Consider the following 12,430-nt stretch of genomic DNA (forward strand, 5'->3'; position numbering starts at 1 on the left):
GCCTCGGATTCTATGGCTTCATTTGCAGCATAGGCCTCAGATTCTATGGCTTCATTCACAGCATAGGCCTCGGACTGTATGGCTTTTTCATCACCATAGATCTCAGATTTTGTGGCTTTTTCCTCAGTAGGCCTTGAATCTCATGGCTTCATCTGAGCCATAGGCACTGGATCCTTTGGCTTTCTCAGTGTAGGCCTCAGATCCTATGGCTTCATTCTCAGTGTAGGCCTCAGATTCTATGGCTTCATTCATGTCATAGGCCTCAGATTTGATGTCTTTCTCCTCAGCATAGGATTGGGATCCTGTGGCTTTCTCCTCAGGGTAGGCCTCGGATCTTGTGGCTTTTTCCTCAGCGTAGGCCTCAGATCTCGTGGCTTTCTCCTCAGCGTAGGCCTTGGATGCTATGGCTTCATTCACACCATAGGCCTCAGATTCCATGGCTTCCTCCTCCGCGTAGGCCCCGGACCCCGTGGCTCCGTCCCCGCCGTAGGCCACGTGCCGTGCCTCGGTTTCCCCGTGGCGCCCCACTCGGGCCTCGCAGCGGTACCAGCCAGCGTCGGCCTGGCGCACCTCGTGGATCTCCAGCGTTGTCCCCCCGTCATGGCCGCCGTCCTCATCGCCCCGCAGGACGGAGCCGTCGGGCCGCGTCCAGGCCACGCGTGGCGTTTCCGAGCCCTGCGCCGCACAGTGCAGCCGCAGAGTCTGCCCCGGGGTCACCACGTCATCGGGGTCATCACGGGGGTCGAGGGTCACCCAGGGCGCGTCCTCCGGGTCCTCGGGGCCATGCACGCACGCCGTCCACGTCAGATGTATGTGTGGCCCGCGCAGCCTGGCCCAGTGCAGCGTCAGCTCGGGCTGCAGAAGCCAGGCAGGCCGCGCCCACAGCCGGGCCACCACGCCCGGAAGTGACATCGGCGACGATGACGACGCACCAGGGCCGCGAACCAGGGGTAGGCCTTGCCCACATCGGGGTCATGGACATCCGGGAAACTGGCCTCAGGGTGGGCGTGGCCTCCATCCTGGTCATACCCGGGGCCTACATCCGGGTCTCTGTCCTTAGAGTGGGCGGGGCCCTCATCCGGGTCATTGACATCAGGGTCTCTGTCCTCAGGGTGGGCAGGGCCCTCATCCATGTCACGGACATCTGGGTCTCTAGCCTCAGAGTGGGCGTGGCCTCCATCCTGGTCATACTCGGGGCCTACATCTGGGTCTCTGTCCTCAGGGTGAACAGGGCCCTCATCTGGGTCATTGACATCCGGGTCTCTGTCCTGAAGGTGGGCGGGGCCTATGTCCTGATCATACTCATGGCCTACATCCGGGTGTCTGTCCTGCTGGCGGGAGGGCCCTACATCCGGGTCTCGGGCTTGATACATATAGCCTACATCCGGGTATTTGTCCTGCAGATGGGTGTGGCCTACAACCGGGTCTCTGTCCTGAGCGTGGGCAGGGCCTACATCAGGGTCTCTGGCTCCCTGGTGGACGTGGCCTATATCAAGGTTCCTGGTTTGATGGTGGGCATGGCCTACATCCGAGTCTGTGGCCTGATACATATGGTCCACATCTGGGTCTCCGCCCTGACGGTGGGCGTGGCCTACATCCGAGTCCCTTTCCTGATACAGCTCATCCCCATCAGGGTCTCCGCCCGAGGTTTGGGCGTGGCCTTCCCCGGATCCATCTCCCAGGTCCCCATCCGGGTGGGCGTGGCCCAGCGCCTCCGGGTCCCAGCGCAGCATCAGCGCGACGTCATCAGTGTCATCATCGCCTCCCAGCAGGCGGCGGGCATGTGCGAGGTGGGCAGGGTCGGCATAGCAGACGAGGGCGGCACTGAGCGTCAGGCGCACGTGCGCAGGGGTGTCGGGGGCGAGGCCGGGCCGCACGTGGAGGTCGCGCACGACGGGCGCGCGCCGCAGGCGGCAGGCAAGGTGGGCGGTGCGGCCACAGGCGTCTGTCAGCCTCAGCTGCACCTCGCCCACATCCTCCCCATCCTCCACTTCCTCTTCCTCTGCCTCCACTTCTGCTTCTGGCGGCTCCTCGACATCCGCCGGGTCAGTGAGGATTCGCGGCGACCGACAGCGCATGCGTGTCGGCAGGCGACGCAGGTCCAGGCTGCGGCGGTCAGCGGGGCTGGCGCAGGCCGAGCACGCCTGTTCCTTCCCACAGCGCAGCACGCCTGCAGGGGGGGACGGGAGAGGGGCGGGGCTGACATGGGACACGCCCCCCTGGGAAGCCTCGGCCACGCTCCCGCCGCGCCTAACTGGCTGGAGCTCAGCCACGCCCTTCCTGGGGGTTCTCAGCCACGCCCCCGCCATGCCTGACTGGCTGGAGATTGGCCACAACCCCTGCCGAGCCTCAGCCACACCCCTGCCCTGCCTGACTGGCTGGAGCTGAGCCATGCCCCCGTGTCACCTCAGCCACGTCCTCATCTCACCTGACTGGCTGGACCTCGGCCACGCCCCCGTGGAGTCTTACCCACACCCTCGCCCTGCCTGAGTGGCTGAAGCTGGGCCACACCCTCCCTGTGGAGCCTCAGCAACGTCCCCGCCCCGCCGTAGTGGCTAGACCTTGGCCACGCCCCCTGCAGCTCCTCACTAATGCCCAGCCACGCCCAGCCACACTGCTGCCGTTTTTTACTGGCTGGAGCTCGGCCACACCCCCCTGGGCACCTCGGCCACGCCTCTGCCCCACGTGACTTCGGGAGCTCGGCTACTCACTTACGCCCAGCCACGACCCCGTCCTTTTTCACTGGCTGTATCTTGGTCACGCTCCCTCTCTGCATTGCCTCAGCCCCGCCCCACCCTCTCATTGGCCTGCGCTTGACCACGCCCCCTCTGCTCACCTCGGCCCCGCCCCTGCAGGCCCTCCATCCAGAGCGCGTGGCAGCCGCAGGCCCAGGGGTTACCCTGCAGATGCAGCGCGCGCAGCGCGGGTGCGCGGGCCAGGGTGCCGGCAGGCAGCACTGCCAGGCGGTTCCCGGCCAGGTGCAGCACGCCCAGCATGCAGGCCGGGACCCCGCGCACACGCAGCGTGGCCAGTGCCTCGGGCGCCAGCGCCGCCAGCCGGTTCCCATCCAGACGCAGCAGCCACAACGATGCCAGCCCCAGCAGTGCCCATTGGTGCACCAACTCCAGCCGATTTTGGTCCAGGTACAGCTGGGACAGGCGCCGCAGGCCCCGCAGGGAGCCTGTGTGCAGTGCCCGAAGCTGGTTGTAGCTCAGCTTCAGCACCTGCACGGGTCAAAGCGGGCGTTTCTGGGATCCGAAGGGCCACTTCGGGGTCACTTCCGCCCCACTTCCGATCTCTTTCACCCCTTCCAGTCTCACTTCTGCCCTATTTCCGTACCACTTCCTGTCACATTTCTGCTCCACATCCGGCTTCTGCCGAATTCTGCCTCTACTTCCTCCCACTTCCGAGTACATATCCTCACTTCTTCCATTCCCACTTCTGCCCCAGTCTCACTTCCTCCCTACTTCCGACTCACTTCTGCCCCAGTTCCGGGTCACTTCCTCCCCACTTCCGGCTGACTTCCGCCTCTACTTCCTCCAAGTTCCTCCGCACTTCCGGCCACAGTTACGGCCCTACTTCCTGTCACTTCTGGATCCATATCCTCACCACTTCTGCCCCACTTCTGGCTCACTTCCCCCTCACTTCAGCCCCGACTTCCTCCCACTTCCTATCCATTTCCTTCCTTATTTCTGCCCCACTTCCGGTCCTACCCATGGTCCTATTTCCACTTTCTTCCCCTCTTCTGGCTATATATCATTCCCCACTTCTGGGTCACTTCCGCCCCCACTTCCTCCCCACTTCCTTCCCTATTTTCACTCCACTTCCGGATCCATATCCTCACCACTTCCGCCCCACTTCCGCCTTACTTCCGCCCCTACTTCGTCCTGCTTCCTCCCCACTTCCTTCCCTATTTCCACCCCACTTCTCACTTCCGGAACCCTATCCTAACCACTTCCGCCCCACTTCCACCCCTAGTTCCTCCAACTTCCTCCCCACTTCCGGCTTATTTTCGTCCCTACTTCCTCACACTTCCTCCCTACTTCCCGATTTCCACTCCACTTCCGGCCCTACTTCCACTTCCAGATCCATATCCTCACTACTTCCGACCTACTTCTGCTCCACTTCCTTCCCTATTTCCACTCAACATCCGGCTACACTTCCGGCCCTACTTCTTCCCAGGTCCTTATCCATTTCCGTCTCACTTCTGCCCCACTTCCGCCTCCCTTCTGCCTTGACTTCCTTCCATGTCCGTCTCTACTTCCTCCATTGATTCCCTACTTCCTCCCCACTTCCTTTGCTATTTGATCCCCATTTCTGCCTGTCTTCCTCCACATTTCCCCCCTCCTTCCTCCCTACTCTTTTCCCACATCCTTCTTCCTCCAACTTCCTTCCCACTTCCAGCCCTACTTCCTCCCACTTCCGTATCTATTTCCTCAAACTTCCGCCCCACTTCCTCCCCTACTTTGTCCCACTTCACTGCGTATTTCTGCCCCACTTCCTGCCAAACTTCCTTCCACTTCCTTCCAATTCCGCCCGCTCCCTGCGCACCTGCAGTGCATCCAGGTCGCTCAGGGCGCCCTCGGTGATGTCCAAGATCTCGTTTCCGTGCAGCAGCAGCAGCTGAAGTCTCGCGAGACCAGAGAAGGAAGCGTGTGTCAGGACCCGGATGTGGTTGAACCTAATTCAACAGATGAGAGGACAGGAAGAGGAAATCAGGAAACCAGACTGAAAACCAGCGCTGGGAGGGCAGGACTTTTGTTTCCGGGTCAGGGTCAATAATAATGAATCATTACTCATCATCATCTTCCTTCCTTCCTTCCCTCCCTCCTTCCTTCCTTCCCTCCCTCCTTCCCTCCTTCCTTCCTTCCTTCTTTCCTTCCCTCCTTCCCTCCTTCCTTCCTTCCTTCCTTCCTTCTCTCCCTCCTTCCTTCCTTCCATCCTTCCCTCCTTCCTTCCTTCCTTCCCTCCCTCCCTCCTTCCTTCCCTCCCTCCTTCCTTCCCTCCCTCCTTCTTTCCTTCCCTCCTTCCTTCCTTTCTTCTATCCTCCCTTCCTTCCCTCCATCTTCCTTCCTTCCCTCCTTCTCTCCTTCCTTCTTTCCCTCCTTCCCTCCTTCCCTCCTTCTTTCCTTCCTCCTTCCTTCCTTCCTTCCTTCCTTCCTCTTCCTTCCCTTCCTTCCCCCCTTCCCCCACCCCAGGCCTCACCCCAGGTTCACGCGCTCTATCTTGGGGTCCAGCACGTGGGGCACAGCCCTGAGGCTGCGGAAGGTGCAGTGGAGCTCGGTGGGGACGTAGCAGGCGCAGGTCCTGGGGCAGCGGGTGGCGGGGGCTGGGTGGGGGCCACACAGGAGCAGCAGCAACAGCAGCGAGGCCCAGGGGCGGGGGCCCCCCATCCTGGGGCTGGGATGGAGGGGGGGAGGCTGGGGATGGAGGCCCAGGGGTGGAGGCCCAGGGAAATGGAGGCTGGAATTTGGAGGCCCAGGGAAGGAGGCCTAGGGATTAGAGGCCAGGGTGGAGACTGGGGATGGAGGTCCAACAGGGTGGAGGATAGGGGTGGAGGCTAAGGAAGGAGACTGGAAGTTGGAGGCCCAGGGGCTGGAGGCCCAGGGATGGAGGCCTAAGGGAAGTGGAGGTCCAGGGATGGGGGCCTCGGAGTTAGAGGCCAGGTATGGAGGCTGGGGATGGAGGTCCAGGAAGGTGGAGGCCAGAGGTAGAGGCTGAGGATGGAGACTGGAAGTTGGAGGCCAGAGAAGGAGGCCCAGAGGTATTGGAGGCTGGGGATGGAGGCCCAGGGATGGAGGCCTAATGGGGTGGAGGCTGGGGATGGAGACTGGAAGTTGGAGGCCCAGGGAAGGAGGCCCAGGAGGGTGGAGGCTAGGGATGGAGGCCCTGTGGATAGAGGAAAGTAGGCCAAATGGGGTGGAGCCTGGGGATGGAGGCCAGGAGTGGAGGCTGGAGATGGAGGTCCAAGGGGGTGGAGGCCCAGGGATGGAGGCTGGAAGTTGGAGGCCCGGGGATGGAGGTTCAAGGATGTGAGGCAACCTGTGGGGGTCAGGGAGACAACAGGGAGGAAGAGGAAGGAGAATGGGAAGAGGAAGGAGATGTATCAGAAGAACAGGAAGAGGAAGAAGGACATGGACACGAGGAAGAGGAAGGGGAAGAGGAAGAGGAGATGGAAGAGGAAGAGGAGATGAAAGAGGAGATGGAAGAGGAAGAGGAGATGGAAGAGGAGACAGAAGAGGAGATGGAAGAGGAAAAGGAGATGGAAGAGGAAGAGGAGATGGAAGAGGAGACAGAAGAGGAGATAGAAGAGGAGACGGAAGAGGAGACGGAAGAGGAGACGGAAGAGGAGATGGAAGAGGAGACGGAAGAGGAGACGGAAGAGGAGACGGAAAAGGAGACGGAAGAGGAGACAGGAGAGGAAGAGGAGATGGAAGAGGAGACGGAAGAGATGGAAGAGGAGATGGAAGAGGAGATGGGAGAGGAAGAGGAGATGGAAGAGGAGAAGGAAGAGGAGATGGAAAAGGAGATGGAAGAGGAGAAGGAAGAGGAGATGGAAGAGGAAAAGGAGATGGAAGAGGAAGAGGAGATGGAAGAGGAAAAGGAGATGGAAGAGGAAGAGGAGATGGAAGAGGAGACCGGAGAGGAGATAGAAGAGGAGATGGAAGAGGAAGAGGACATGGAAGAGGACACAGAAGAGGAGATGGAAGAGGAAAAGGAGATGGAAGAGGAGATGGAAGAGGAGACGGAAGAGGAGATGGAAGAGAAGATGGAAGAGGAGATGGAAGAGGAGACAGAAGAGGAAGAGGAGACAGAAGAGGAGATGGAAGAGGAGATGGAAGAGGAAGAGGAGACAGAAGGGCAGATGGAAGAGGAGACGGAAGAGGAGACGGAAGAGGAGACGGAAGAGGAGATGGAAGAGGAGATGGAAGAGGAAGAGGAGACAGAAGGGGAGACAGAAGAGGAAGAGTAGACGGAAGAGGAAGAGGAGATGGAAGAGGAGACGGAAGATGAAGAGGAGAGGAAGAGGAGATGGAAGAGGAAGAGGAGATCGAAGAGGAGACGGAAGAGGAAGAGGAGAGGAAGAGGAGATGGAAGAGGAAGAGGAGAGGAAGAGGAGATGGAAGAGGAGAGGAAGAGGAGATGGAAGAGGAAGAGGAGATGGAAGAGGAGATGGAAGAGGAGACGGAAGAGGAGATGGAAGAGGAGACGGAAGAGGAGATGGAAGAGGAGACAGAAGAGGAGACAGAAGAGGAGACGGAAGAGGAAGAGGAGATGGAAGAGGAAGAGGAGACAGAAGAGAAGATGGAAGAGGAGACGGAAGAGGAAGAGAAGAGGGAAGAGGAGACGGAAGAGGAGATGGAAGAGGAGATGGAAGAGGAGACGGAAGAGGAGATGGAAGAGGAAGAGGAAATGGAAGAAGAAGAGGAGATGGAAGAGAAGATGGAAGAGAAAGAGGAGACAGAATAGGAAGAAGGAAAACACCAACCAACAGGAATATGATCAGGAAGTCGAGAGACACAAGGAAAAAGAGACCGGGAAGACCTGCTCTGTCTGTCTGTCTCTGTCCATCTGTCTCTCCATGTCTATCTCTCTGTCTTTAGCTTTCTGTCTGTCTTTGTCTGTGTCTGTCTGTCTCCCTGTCTGTCTGTCTCTGTGTTGACATCTGTCTGTCTGTCTCTTATCTGTCTGTCTGTCTGCCTCTCTGTCTCTGTCTGTTATCTGTCCATTGGTCTCATGTCTGTCTGTCTGGTCTGTCTCTCCCTGTCTGCCTGTGTCTGTCTGTCTGTGTCTGTCTCTTATGTCTGTCTCCCTCTGTCTCTTATCTCTGTCTGTCTGTATCTGTCTGTCTGTGTCCCTGTCTGTCTGTCTGTCTGTGTCTGTCTGTCTGTGTCTCTGTCTGTCTCTGTGTCTGTCTCTGTCTCTTATCTCTGTCTGTCTGTTCTGTCTGTGTTGACATCTGCCTGTCTCTGTCCATCTACCTCTGTCAGTCTCTCCCTGTCTCTGTGTCTCTGTCTGTCTGTCTGTCTCTGTGTCTCTCTGTCTCTGTCTGTTATCTGTCCATTGGTCTCATGTCTCTCTGTCTGTCTGTTTTGTCTTTCCCTGTCTATCTCTGTGTCTCCATCTGTCTTTACATCTCCGTCTGTCTGTCTGGGTTTCTCTATCTCTGTCTCTTGTCTGTCCTTCGATCTTGTCTGTCTGTCTGTTCCATCACTGTCTGTGTTGACGTCTGTCTGTCTCCACATCTCTGTTTGTCTCTGTCTTTTGTCTCTGTCTGTCTGTGTTGACGTCTGTCTGTCTGTTATCTCTGTCTCTCCCTGTGTCTGTCTACCAGTCTCATGTCTGTCTGTCTCTGTCCATCTGTCTCTTGTCTCTGTCTCTGTCCGACTCTCTTCCTCCGTCTGTGTGTGTACATCTGTCTGTCTGGATCTCTTCTGTCTCAGTCTGTCTCTGTGTGTCTTTTGTTTCTGTCTGTCCGTCTGTCTCTGTCTATCTGTCTTGGTGTCTCTTCTGTCTCAGTGTCTGTCCCCGTCTGTCTCTTGTCTCTGTCTGTCTGTCTCTCTGTGCCTGTGTCTATCTCTGTTGGTCTGTTCTGTCTGTCTGTCTGTCTGTCTTCCTGTCTCTGTCCATCTGTCTGTGTCTCTTCCTGTCTGTCTCTGTCTCTGTCTGTCTGTCTCTCCGTGTCTGTCCATCTCCCTTCCTGCCTGTCTCTGTGTCTGTCTGTCTGTCCATCTGTCTCCTCTGTCTGCCCATCTGTCTGTCTGTGCCTGCATCTGTCTGTCTGAGTCTGTTTCTTCTCTGTCTCTGTGTCTACATGTCTGTCTCTTCTGTCTGTCTGTCTGTCCCTGTCTCTGTCTGTCTGTCCCTGTGTCCGTCTGTCTCTTCCTGTCACTGTCTCTACATCTGTCTGTGTCCTCTGTCTGTCTGTCTCTGTCTTCCTGGCTCCATCTCTCTGTCTCGTCTGTCTCTCTCCATCTGTCACTTGTCTTTGTCTGTGTCTGTCTGTTTGTCTCTTGTCTTTGTCTATCTGTCTCTGTGCATCTGTCTCTCCCTGTCTGTCTCTGTGTGTACATCTGTCTGTCTGTCCCTGTCTGTCTCTTCTGTCTCTTCTCTTTGTCTGTCTGTCTGTGTCTGTCTGTGCCAGTTTCTCTCACATCCATCTCTGTCTGTCTGTCTGTCTGTCTGTCTGTTCTGTCTCTGTCTGTCTGTGCCTGTGTCCGTCCGTCTCTTCCTGTCTCTGTGTCTATGTCTGTCTATCTGTCCTGGCTGAGTTTGTCTGTCTGTGACTGTGCCTGTCTGTCTCTTTGTCTCTTCTGTCTCTGTCCATCTGTCTCTTGTCTCTATGTCTGTCTGTCTATGCCTGTGTCTGTCTCTATCCGTTTCTCTTCCTGTGTGTCTCTGTGTGTACATCTGTCTGTCTGTCTGTCTGGGTCTCTTCTGTCTCAGTCTGTGTCTGTCTGTCTGTCTCTGTGTCTACATCTGTGTCCTCTGTCTGTCTGTCTGTCTGTCTGTCTGTCTGTTTCTGTCTTCCTGGCTCGTCTGTCTGTCTCTTCTGCCTCTCTCCATCTGTCACTTGTGTCTGTCTGTCTCTGTCTCATGTCTGTCTCTGTGTTGACGTCTGTCTGTCTGTCTGTCTGTCTGTATCTGACTCTTCTCTCTGTCGGTCTGTCTGCCCCTGCGTCTATCTGTTCTGTGTCTTTCCATCTGTCTCTCTGTCTCTGTGTCTGCCTGTGTCTGTCTGTCTCCCTGTCTGTCTGTCTCTTATCTCTGTCTGTTTTTGTTCTGTCTCTGTCTGTCTCTTGTGTCTGTCTGTCTATTCTGTCTCTGTCTCTTCCTGTCTGTCTCAGTCTGTCTGTCCGTCTACCTCTGTCGGTCTCTCCCTGTCTCCATCTGTCTGTCTGTCTGTTCGGTCTGTCCATCTATCTCTCCCTGTCTGTGTCTGTGTCTCCGTCTGGCTCTGTCTCTCATCTCTGTGTCTGTCTCTTGTCTGTCCATCAGTCTCATGTCTGTCAGTCTGTGTCTGTTCCCTCTGTCCGTCTCTGTCTCCATCTGTCTGTCTGTCTCATGTCTTTGTCTCTGTGTATATGTCTGTCTGTCTGTGTCTCTTCTGTCTCTTGTCTGTCCATTGGCTCTCATGTCTCTGTCTCTCTGTGTCTGTCTGTCTCTTCTCAGTCTGTCTTTCTGTGCCTGTGTCGGTTTCTTCTGTCTCAGTCTGTCTGTCCCCGTCTGTCTTCCTGTCTGTGTCTGTTTGTCTCTTTTCTCTTCTGTCTGTACTTGTCTGTCTTTTGTCTCTGTCTGTCTGTGTGACTCTTGTCTCTGTCCATCTGTCACTTGTCTCTATCTGTGTCTGTTTGTCCATCTGTCTCCTCTGTGTCTGCCCATCTATCTGTCTGTGCCTGCGTCTGTCTGTTTCTTCTCTATCTCTGTGTCTACATGTCTGTCTCTGACTGTCTGTCTCTTCTTGTCTGTCTCTGTGTCTACATCTGTGTCCTTTGTCTGTCTGTCTGTCTGTCTGTCTGAGTCTGTTTCTTCTCTCTGTGTCTACATGTCTGTCTCTGTCTGTCTGTCTCTTCCTGTCTGTCTCTGTGTCTACATCTGTCTGTGTTCTCTGTCTGTCTGTCTGTCTGTCTCATCTGTCTCTCTCCATCTGTCACTTGTCTCTCTCTCTCTGTCCGTCTCTCTGTGCCTGTGTCTGTCTGTTCTCTTTGTCTGTCTGTCTCGGTGCATCTGTCTCTCCCTGTATGTCTCTTTGTGTACATCTGTGTCTGTCTGTCTGTCTTTTGTCTCTTCTCTTTGTCTGTCTCTCTGTCTGTCTGTACCTGTGTCTGTCTGTCTCTTCCTGTCTCTGTGTCTATGTCTGTCTATCTGTCCTGGCTCAGTTTGTCTGTCTGTGCCTGTCTGTCTCTTCTGATTCTGTCTGTCTCCGTCTGTCTGTCAGTCATGTCTGTATCTCTGGCTCATGTCTGTCTGTGTCTCTCTGTCTGTGTCTCTTCTGTCTCTGTCCATCTGTCTGTCTCTGTGTCTCTGTCTGTGTGTGTTCTGTGTGTCTCCGTCTGTCTGTACATCTTCGTCTGTCTGTGTGTCTCTCTCTGTCTCATGTGTCTGTCTTTCCGTCTCTGTAACTACATCTGTCTGTCTCTTCTGTTGTCTGTCTGTCTGTTCTATCTCTGTCTCTTCCTGTATGTCTCTGTATTCATATGTCTGTCTCTTGTGTCTGTCTGTCCGTCTGTGCCTGTTTCTGTCACATCCGCCTCTGTCTGTCTGTCTGTTCTGTCTGTGTCTGTCTTCCTGTCTCTGTCCATCTGTCTTTTCTCTGTCTCTGTCTCTCTGTCTCTGTCTGTGTCTGTCTGTCTCTATCCATCTGTCTCTCCCTATCTGTCTGTCTGTCTGTCCGTCTATCTCTGTTGGTCTCCCCCTGTCTCCATGTCTCCCTCTGTCTGTCTCTGTCTGTCTGCCTCTCTGTCTCTGTCTGTTATCTGTCCATTGGTCTCTCTGTCTGTCTGTCTCTGTCTTCTTGGTTCTGTCTCTTCTGCCTCTCTCCATCTGTCACTTGTCTCTGTCTGTCTGTCTGTCTCTGTCTCATGTCTGTCTGTATGTTGATGTCTGTCTGTCTGTCTCAGTCTGTGTCTGACTCTTCTGTCAGTCAGTCTGCCCCTGTGTCTATCTGTTCTGTGTCTGTCCATCTGTCTCTCTCTGTCTGTCTCTGAGTCTGTCTGTCTCTTATCTCTGTCTGTCTGTCTGTGTCTGTTCTGTCTCTTGTGTCTGTCTGTCCTGTCTCTGTCTCTTCCTGTCAGTCTCTGTGTTCACATCTGTGTCTCAGTCTGTCTGTCTGTCTACCTCTGTCGGTCTCTCCCTGTCTCCATCTGTCTGTCTGTCAGTCTGTTCTGTCTCTGTCTGTTTGTCTCTGTCTGTGCCCGTCTCTGTGTCTGTCTCTTGTCTCTGTCTTCTCTGTGCTTGTGTCTATCTCTGTCTGCTGCTGTCTCTCCATGTCTGTTCATCTCCCTTCCTGTCTCTGTGTCTACAGCTGTCTGTCTGTTTCTTGTCTCTGTCTGTCTCTTCTACCTCTCTCCATCTGTCACTTCTCTCTGTCTTTTCTGTCTGTCTCTCTGTGTCTGTCTGTGCCGGTTTCTCTCATGTCCATCTCTGTCTGTCTGTTCTGTCTCTGTCTGTGCCTGTGTCTGTCTGTCTCTTCCTGTCTCTGTGTCTCTGTCTATCTGTCCTGGCTCAGTTTGTCTGTCTGTGCCTGTCTGTCTCTTCTGTTTCTGCCATCTGTCTTTCCCTGTCTGTCTGTCTGTGTCTCTGTCTGTCTGTGTCTCTGTCTGTGTGTCTCTGTCTGTCTGTCCTGTCTCTGTCTGTCTCTCCCTGTCTGTCTGCACATCTTCGTCTGTCTGTGTCTCTCTCTGTCCGTCTCTGTGTCTACATCTGTCTG

Source organism: Dipodomys merriami, unplaced genomic scaffold, assembly GCF_024711535.1.
Source record: "Dipodomys merriami isolate MVZ:Mamm:240054 unplaced genomic scaffold, mDipMer1.0.p SCAF_247, whole genome shotgun sequence".
Classification (NCBI taxonomy): domain Eukaryota; kingdom Metazoa; phylum Chordata; class Mammalia; order Rodentia; family Heteromyidae; genus Dipodomys; species Dipodomys merriami.